This window comes from Micromys minutus, assembly GCF_963924665.1.
Source record: "Micromys minutus genome assembly, chromosome: 29".
NCBI classification, from domain to species: domain Eukaryota; kingdom Metazoa; phylum Chordata; class Mammalia; order Rodentia; family Muridae; genus Micromys; species Micromys minutus.
Window position 1 is genome coordinate 26713324 of NC_137964.1, and position 10158 is coordinate 26723481.

Sequence of the window (10158 nt, forward strand, 5' to 3'; positions counted from 1 at the left end):
TTTATGTTGAACAGACATGGAATGAACAGGCTGGTCTTGTTCCTGATTTCAGTGGAATCGCCTTTCAGTTTTTTTCTATGTCGGTTGTGAGGTCCCTGGACACTGACTTTATTATGTTGAGGCGTGCCCCTTGTATCCCTAATCTTATCCAGGACTTTTATCATGATGCTAAATTTTTTTTTTTTTTTTTTTTTTTTTTTTTTTTAGTACAGAATAGAGTTTATTCAAGTCATGGGAGAATTAAGAGGGTGGTAGAGGCAGAGAGAGAGAGAGAGGAATAGAGGAGTAGAGGCCAGTCATGAGCATGCAGAGGGAGAGGGGGGAAGGGAAGGGAAGAGGAGGGGTAGGGGTGGGAGAGCAAGACTGCAAGAGAGCAAGAGCGCTAAATTTTGTCATATGCCTTTTCTGCATCTAATGAGATTATCATGTGGTATCCTGGCTTTCTTCTGAGAGAGAAGACACCCAAGGCAGAAGCCATGTCTTTCTGGGCCCTGACCCTGAACCCATCTGAGCTCTAGGAGCAGCCATTAAAAGGTGGGGTACATAGAGAGAAACCCCGCTGTCCACCACAACCACGTCCTTAGCAAACAATGGTAGAAATGCCACAGGAAGAACATTTTCATACCTCAGAGCCCAGTCTCCACCATCTTACCTTTTCACAACGTTGGCTAACACCTGCTGATGGCCGGAGGTTGGAGACAAGTCCGACCAGATACATGGAGATTACTTATAATTCAAGAGGGAAGGTCGGTGAAGGGCAGACGAGGAGGAACACCTGGCTTAGGCAAAAGTTAGGCTTATCTTTCTGAAAGGAGAAACGGGATTCAGAGCAAGGTTTCAGAAGAAGAAAGGGATCTGCACTCATAGGCAGTACCCAAGTATGTTCCCAGGACATGGTAGCAACCATAGTTGGCAAGGTGCGTGTGGGGGGCTACATTCAGCATTGCCTAGGGCAATGATTCTCAACCCTCCTAATGCTGAGACCATTTAATACAGCTCCTCATGTTGTGGTGACCCCCAACTATAAGATCATTTCATTGTTCCCTCATATGTGTAATTTTGCTACTTTTTTAAGAATTGTAATATAGATTTCTGATATGCGACCCCAAAGAGGTTGAGGCTCACAGGTTGAAAACCACTGGGTTAGGGTCTCATCACTTCTGAACTCCGGCAGCACTGTACAGCACAGAGAGTAGCCTGGGCAAGTGTGTGGGTCAAAGGCATCTTTTATATCAATTCAAGGAATGTAATATGTATTTTGTGCGTATTGGGGCTGTGTGTGTGTGTGTGTGTGTGTGTGTGTGCGCGCGCGCGCGTGCGTGCGCGCACACCCACTCATGAGCATCCCATGATGCACATGTGGAGTTGGTTCTCTTTTTTTTTTTTTTTTTCCCATTTCGTTTCTAATGGCAACATCTTCAGAAGCTGATCCATCTTGCTGGCCCTGGCCTGCTGTTCTCATTCGCATTAGGTGGCGCAGCCAATGGCACTGTAACAAAGAGGCTCAGTTGGGGCCAGCCTGGTATTCTGAGTGAGTTCCAGGACAGTCAAGGCTACACAGAGAAACCCTGTCTTGAGAACAAACAAACATGAGAATGTTGATGTTGACACAGGCATCCACACGTATGTGCTAGAGTCTGAGCGTCTAGACACGTCACATACGTTTTAATTACTCTCTGGTTAAACACCGGTGTGGCTCTGGCATCTTCCATCTGACCCTTCTGGTTTCCTCCCTCTGCTCTAACCACAGCACTGTCCTGGAGAAATCACTTGAGGGGAATCATTCAGTCACCAAGTGCTGATCCTCAGAATCTACTCACTTACGGACTCTGTGCACAGAGGAAACCGGCTTATCCAGTGGCCTTTGTACGTAATCAGCTGAGGGTCCCTGAGCAGAACTTAACTGTTCCTGAAAAGAAGCCTCTGACTTGCATGCAGATGTCCTCAGCCCTCCTTGTCCTCTATCCAGTGAGTAGCATGTCCCTCTCCTTCCAACAGTCTCCAGCTACCAAGAGTCAGGGAGGTGAGTGGGTGGGTTAATACTTTGCCCCAGTTCTGTGTCCCTTGCTATTCCTTGATGACCATTTAATACAGCTCCTCATGTTGTGACGTGACATCCAACCAAAAAAATTATTTTCATTGCTACATCATAACTGGCCTATATTCTCTTGTAATCTTTTCTTCTTTTTCTTTTTTTGAGTGCAGGGATTAAAGAAGTTTTCCACCACTGCCCAGCCACAGTTGTTGAGGTCTTTTTATTTATTCTTTATGTGACTTAGTGTTTTGCCTGCATGTATATCTGTGTGAGGGAGTCAGATCCCCTAGAATTGGAGTTAGACACTTGTGAGCTGCCATGTGGGTCCTTGCAACTGAACCTGGGTCCCCTGGAAGAGCAGCCAGTGCTCTTAGTCTCTGAGCCTTCTCGCCAGCACCACCCCACCTCCCCATTTTAAAGATAGGTTCTCAATATGTAGCCCTTGCCTGGTGTTCAGAGACCTGCCTGCCTCTGCCTTCCAAGTGCTGGGGTTAAAGCGTGTACACCACACTGTCCCTTCAGACTCTCACCGCTGTTCCTCTGCCCACATCTCTTCCTCTAATTTTCTTAACCCCCTCGTCTTCCTGTAGTGGTCTCCGCCCAGATGTTCCCTCTTGAGACTCATGCAACCATCTAATGAGAGGTACACACTTAACAGACAATTACTCTTACCTAAGTGTGTTGTCTTTCCATGTCCCCCTGTCTGTCAGCTTCTTTCCTACTCTCTCCCCAGTCTAGTGGGTCTGGCATAGTGGTACAGTAACCTCAGTAAATGACTGAATGAAAAGCCACTAAGAGGTGAAGGGTGAAGAGGTAAAGCTGGTCACGAGGTCCTTTCCCAGCCCTCAGAGAGTATAGACCAGGAGTCCAGATCTGTACACAAGGGAAACTGGTCCAGCAGCATGAAGATGAGACAGGAGACTGACCTCTCTGAAGTGGACCGGCCTTGGTCAGAACAGCGAGGGGCAGCAGTATCTGAGTGTAGACCGTGTGCCAGGACACTGTGGGTTTGAGTGTTGTAGGGGAAAAAAAGAGTATTTTGGGAGTGGAAATGTCATCTCTTGGTCTGTTTCCTGTGATGTCAGCATATGTCACATCCAGATGGCAGATTTTCTCTCAGGAGTTTCTCCACTCTCCTAGGGCTCTTGCTTTGAAGTCATTAAACCTTTGTTCCACACCAGGAAGACAGGTGTAGAGATGGTGACACTACTTCCTCTTAGGTTGGAGTGCTGGGGACTGTCCTCAAGGCTTAGGGGGTGTAAGTCAAATTGACTTCATGTAGCAGACAGAGAGTTTTGACTTGATTGTCTGTGAGGAATCATGTGACGGTTCTCCTGGAGATGCCTTTGAAAGTAGGCAGAGTTCAAAGCCAGCGCTGTCCACAGATTGAATTCCAGGACACCAGGGCTACATAGAGAAACCCTGTTTCAAAACACTAAAAACAAAAAAACCACCCAGTTCATTAGACAGGGGCTGTAGCAAATAAAGTTGAAACCATGTATCAGAAGAGTAAGAACAAGTAAGCAAACCCATTTTCCTAACATAGACCAGGCTCCTTTGTTTCTGAATACTTGAATAATTTCCATACTCAGTCTTTCAGGGTTTTTTTTTTGGGGGGGGGAGGTGTCTCTCAGAGGGTCCCTGATTGGTTGACATAGAAGCAGAGAAAGGGTATGTTTCCTCTCGTTCCTGCTACTGGGAGATCTAGGGGAACATCCCCTCTGAGGGGAATCTATTGGGCTTTGAAAAGTTTTTTTTTTTTTTTTTTTTTTTTTTTGGTAGCTGCTATCTTAGCTAGGGGGTTGGAAAAAGCCTTTGGGATTTGTTGATAGCAGAAGTAGATGCACCTGAGATGCCTGTCCCTAGGAAAGGAGAGACACCTAGCCTGGCCAGGATGGGCAGGAATTGGGTAGCTTCTAGGTCATGAGAGGCTGTCCATTGAGGATTGAGCAGAGGTCATTGGTGGGGAAACTGGTTACTCGTGAGAATCAGCGTGGCAGAGTATGGGAGGCTTTCACAATTGAGCCTTTGTACTTCCAGGGGTCGCCAGATTGGGGGGTCCAGTGAGGCCGGGCAGCAAGGACCACTTTGTCTGCTACTGGGTTGATAGCTGAATTTTGTTCATTGAGGCGATCTACATGTGCTTGATCTGACGGCCAGATAATTTCCTTTTTATGTGGGGTCAGGGTTGAAGTGAGAATATTAAGTACTTCCCCAGTTAAGTGATACACTTCGGTGAGGCATAGGAATTCTTTTCTATATTTTGTAGGGTTTTCGGAAAGAGACCTCCATGTTGTTTGGATCTGGTCCCTTTCTGAAAGGCAGAACACAATGTGCACTGGGGGCTCATCAGTGCAATTGAGGTGGAGAAAGTGGAAGAGGACTGGGTGGTTTTGAAGATTAGAGGAGGGATCGGAGGAGAAGAGGTTGATACGAGGAACATTTTGGGCAGAAAGACGGATGTCCTCAGAGGTAAAGCAAACTGGTACACATTTTATCTTGCAGCCCATTTATCATGCTGTCTCCTAAAGTGGTCCAAGTCTGTGAGAACTTGAAAATCAAGAGCATCGCATTCAGGGCATGTGTTCTTATTGTCCAGTTTGTACCGGGCCCAGACCTCAGTTGGCAGGTGTACCTAAGGTCCTCTAAGCCTAATGACTTGAGGTTTGTTTTAAGGCAAACCAAAGGTGTCTTTCTATGTATACATGCACAGAATGGGTACTGTGGACTGCATTCTGGGCAAGATAGTTGTGGGAGTCAATCTGGTTCTAAGTCATCACAAAAAAAAAAAAACAAAAAACACCCCCTGAAAGAAAATATTCCCAGAGAAACTAACTAGGCACTGACAGGCTTTTATTAAATCCACAGGAGGCACAGAGAGTTACAGAAGGGAGTGTTATTGGGGGTGAGATAGGGGTGAGCCAAGCCCGAGGCTAGGTGATCAGACCCTGGTTGATTACTGTCTTAGTTAGGGTTTTCATTGCTATGAAAAGGCACCATTACCAAGAAGACTCTTACCAAGACAAACATTTCATTGGGGCTGGCTCACAGTTTCAGAGGTTTAGTCCATTAGCTGCATGTCAGGAAGCATGGCGGCACACAGGCAGACATGGTGGTGGAGAAGGAGCAGAGAGTTCTACATCTCAATCCAAAGGCATCCAGGAGAAGACTGACTTCTAGGCAGCTGGGAGCTAGGAGGAGAGTTTCAAAGCCCATTCCCCCCAAATGATCCTCTTCCTCCAACAAGATCACACCTCCTGATAGTGCCACCCCCCAGGCCAAGCCTATTCAAACCATCACAACTATAGGTGGAACATTTCCAAATAACATCGGGGGATACAACCTTGTGCAGAGTTGTGTAGAAGACAGTAGGTCTCATGTTTCCTAGAGGCGTGTCTACCTGAGGAATTGAGGCCTGCCACCATGTTGTAAGCACTTCAGACAGTAGACCGAGAGAAGCTGGTGTCACCGATGTTAAGTTCTGTCATTCTTGCCTTTTAAGTCATAAAGAATGAGGCAGTTTCCCCTGGCTATTTCCCGTGGACCTGGGATGTAGTAGAGGGCAGGGGAGGCTAAGGAATGACAAGCTCCTTTGGTTATGAAGAGCATCCCACCCCTGTCACCTTGGTGGTTGGTGCCTTGCTGATGCTCCTGCAGTTAGGGAAACAGAGAAAGGCATGGCCTAGAGAACAGGAACAAAATTACCACAGCAAGAGAGCCTATTGTTGGCAGGAGCCAGGGGAGAAACAAGCCAGGAAGTGCCAGGAAGGCTGGCTACAGACCTGCTCATCTTTCTTGCCTCTTAGCTCCATCCCACTCTAGATGCACTGATCATGATAGAAGCAGCATTCTTCCCGTACGACCAGTCAGAGGCCATCCTTTTCTGTCATGATGAGATCCAGGCTTCCCAGGGAGTCCCCGGCTGGTCCTGGATTCAGACCATATTCGTGGGGAGTCAGGAAAATCACCGGACAATACTCTGAAATAGAATAGTGAGGTAGACAAGCCACCCACACTCCGGTCTCCTCCCTAAGTCATCCTCAGAGCATCCAGCAGAGTTATTATCTGGATAGTCCAATGATATTGTTGAACCGTGTGGAGGGGACAGGTGTCAGTCAGTGGGAAGTATCTGGATGGATGTGACCAAGGGTACAGAATCTGTCTAGTTGGTGGACAAGCAGAGATAAGGTGACAGTCCACAAAGAAAAAGGTATGGAGGAGAAATGGGGGGTGGGAGGGGGAGAAGTGTCTACTTCCTGTTTGCCTTTTTTTTTTTTTTTTTTTTTTTTTTTTTGGATTTAGAACTCACGGCTGAGGGTGGGGAAGGCAATTCCCACCCCAAGGGATAGGACTGAGACTGGAGAAGTTGTTTGCAGGTGCAGTGGGAAAGGGAAGAGGATAACGGTGGTGGTGGTGGTTACCTGGGTGAGGTAAAAAGATGGGGCTTCTGCTGGGTGGTGCTGCACACCTTCAATTCCAGCATTCAGGAGGCAGAGGCAGGCACATCTCTGAGTGTGACGCCAGTCTGGTCTCCAGCCAAGGCTACACATGTCAGATGCCATCTAGGAAAGGCTATGGCAAGCAAGCGAGTTTTCTAGAGGTGGCCCACCATTTTACATGGCTGTAATGGGTGCTCTGAGAGGTAAGGTCCCCAGAGACTTCAACCCAGGATTGCTTCTCAAGACTGAGATGTCTTTCTTGCCACTATTATGTAACTTAATGATTTCCTGGCTATTTACTTACTCTGTTGGGAAGATTTCCTGTGGAATCAATATGCTGTTTAAACAAATTGATGATTTCATAATTCCTGATAATGATTTTGTAGAACTCCTAAACTGATACAAGTAATCTCAAGCCCTCTATAGAATAAAAGTTCTATAATATAAAAACAGAGCTCTGGAAACTTCCAGGTGTCATGAGTTAACTGAACTAGGAAAAACAAGCAGGCTTGGAACAAATTTACGATCAAGGAATGAGGCTACTCTCTGGTAACGAAAGCTCATAAACTGGGGTTGGGCCTTGTAATGTAGGTGCAAGGACAGAAAATATATGGTAGTCTAGTTTATCTATATAAGACTTGAAAATAATTAGACAGAAGGTAGATGAATTGTCTCATGACAAAACTGTGCTAACTTGTGACATAAAACTATTGTTTTAAACTTGTAATAAACTTGTGGAGCTGGAAAATAGATAAGGAATGTTCAGCCAGGTACTAGTCTTAATGGAAAAACATGTAAACCATTTCACCATAACTCCTTCACCTTATCCATCTATGACATGCACTGATTCCTTAAACTATGAACTTATGGAATACAAAAATGCTTAGAAAACCATGCGATCAAGTATACTGAGAAAGTATAAAAACTAAGAACCACAAAGTGGTGGTATAAACCTTTTGTGCTTCATCCAGTGTGTCTGTGCCTGATTTTCTTTCTTTATTCTCTCTGGCTCACAAAGAGTTAAGGAACTCAGAGTCTGTCACCTGGTCAACTGAGAGGCCAGAGCCAAATTAGAGAGCCTAGAGCCCAAGTAACTAAGCTTCTTTTCTTAATCCCCTGGTGCTATCAGCAAGAATTAATTGCTAGAAGCCAACTTTTGGCCAGAATAAGAGTTAAATTGCCAGAAGCCTCTAGTCCCCAGAACTGTAAGAGGTCATCAGTCTCTGGTCCACCTATCTGTGTCCTACCTCAGTACTTGACTGCTGGCAGGCCCAGAAACATGGAGGAAACCTGTTTCGGAAACAACATCAAAAGAGGTTTCTAGGGTGTGCTCAAGCAGGGGTGCTGTGAGTAGATCCCCTACTTGTAAAGAAAAGGGAAGCTGAGGCTTTGATAGTAGAGGGCCCTGTTATATAAACTTGGGACAGGAAGTGTCTGTTCTTACCAGGAGAGACAGTCCTGTTGACAAGGTCAATTCAGTGGGAATGAGGTACGTAATTTTAATTGTGGTGGTCAAGGGGTGCTGGGTGTCTACAGAGGCTTGCTTGGCAGAGATGGCTGAAAAGCAGTTGCCTGATTGTTGTTGGCATGAAAGAAGTCAGACCAGGCCATCATCAGATAGGAGTGAACAGGGGCTGGTCCCCTCCAAGGGGAGTCTACTCCCCAGTGTCTTGGCTGTTTGCAATGTACGTGAAGTCCTGGGAAGGCCTTGCAGAGTGGTGTGGGGCTGGAGAGATGGCTCAGTGGTTAAGAGCACTGGCTGCTCTTCCAGCGGTCCTGAGTTCAAATCCCAGCAACCATATGGTGGCTCACAACCATCTGTAATGAGATCGGATGCCCTCTTCTGGTGTGTCTGAAGACAGCTACAGTGTACTTATATATAATAAATAAATCTTTAAAAAAAAACGTGGCGTGGTAGAAGGACTCTCTGTTCTAGAGGTCAGTGGTAATCTTGGGAGACAGGGACTGTAGGAAGAAACAGGCTTCAAACATTTCCACGTGCCCATAAACCCCACATAAAGGGTTGTAGCCATCTCTTTCCTCTTCCTCTCCCACAGGGAGAGTCAGCCTCTCACCAATAAACACATCCCATGTGTTGAAGGTCAGGCTTCTCTTTCTTTATTACTTCCTCTCCGTTGAGCTGCCTCCAAAATTTTAACAGGGCAGAAACTCAGAGAGGGGATCTGGGATCCATTAGTGATCTGAGCCCTCCTACAAACATAGCTAGCTCCCTTACATGTGGCACAGTGGGGATGCAGTTAGCCCATAGCTGCTGGCAAAGGGTGGTAATGGTGAGAGCTGTAGTCATGGGAACACCAGAGCTCAGCAATACAGCCCAAACAGCAGTGCCCGAAAGGACCCTGAGCCCTTATAGACCTCTCTCAATCTCCTCTGTTCACGGGCCCTATGCCCCAGGGTGGCCAGGAAGGGCCATGCTGTCTTTCTGAAGCAGTCATTTGCCTCCCTTCTTTCCTCTTACTTTTCAGTTTTGATCTCAGTTGGAACCAAATGGGAGGCCAACTCTCCATTCAACCAGACCATATACCCAACATACCCAAAGCGTCTGGACAAGGTAACCTGAGGGACCTAACTCTGAGGCAACCTGGTTATATCTGTGAGGGCTCCTCCATCTTTGAGACTGGCTCAAAGGTTCCAGAGGCTTTCCACTGGCTGTGAGATCAATTGCTAGGGTTCTGGGAACTCTTCCCTGGCCTGCTTAATTTGCTTGGCAGAATGCTCTAGGAACTTTTCATGTACGATTTGGTCCCTTGACCCCTGAAAATGTGGGAGATTGGGGATGCCCACTGTCTTTTCTGAGCACATTTATTGTGAGCAAGAATGGAGATACATGTTATAGCAAAGTATGTTTTATTAGGCTGCTCACCTGTATGACATATTAGCTAGAGGTTAGGTGCAGTCTCTAATAGTGGTCTCTGACTCAAGGGTTAGGATCCTGGGGGAAGACTATCCAGATGCAGGGTTAATCAAGGTCTCTCCAGATGTGCAGAGCATTGCTCTTCGTCTCTGTTTATATACTGTTCAGTGGGGGCCATGGGGTTCTAGGGCTATGTCTAGTTATCTTGGGTGATGTCACTGGATTCTGGTTATCAGGTACAGCCTTGGGTGTAGTGGAATTCCTAAGTTATTTTTACAGGTTTGTCTTAGTCAGGGTTTCTATTTCTGCACAAGCATCATGACCAGAAAGCAAGTTGGGGAAGAAGGGGTTTATTCAGCTTACACTTCCATATCACTGTTCATCACCAGAGGAAGTCAGGACTGGAACTCAAGCAGGTCAGGAAGCAAGAGCTGATGCAGAGGCTATGGAGGGATGTTGCTTACTGACTTGCTTCCCCTGGCTTGCTCAGCCTGCTTTCTTATAGAACTCAAGTCTACCAGCCCAGGGATGGCACCACCCACAATGGGCTGGGCCAGGGATGGCTCCACCCACAATGGGCTGGGCCCTCCTCCCTCGATCACTAGTTGAGAAAATGCCTTACAGCTGGGTCTCATGGAGGCATTTCCTTAGCTGAGGCTCCTTTCTCTGTGATAACTCCAGCTTGTGTCAAGTGGACACAAAACCAGCCAGTACAAGGTTTAAAGCCTTTCTTTTTTTAAAAAAACTATGCTCATTACATTTGGTTAATCCAAAATCTGAGGGATGCCCCTGGGTAGCTTGATTTAACT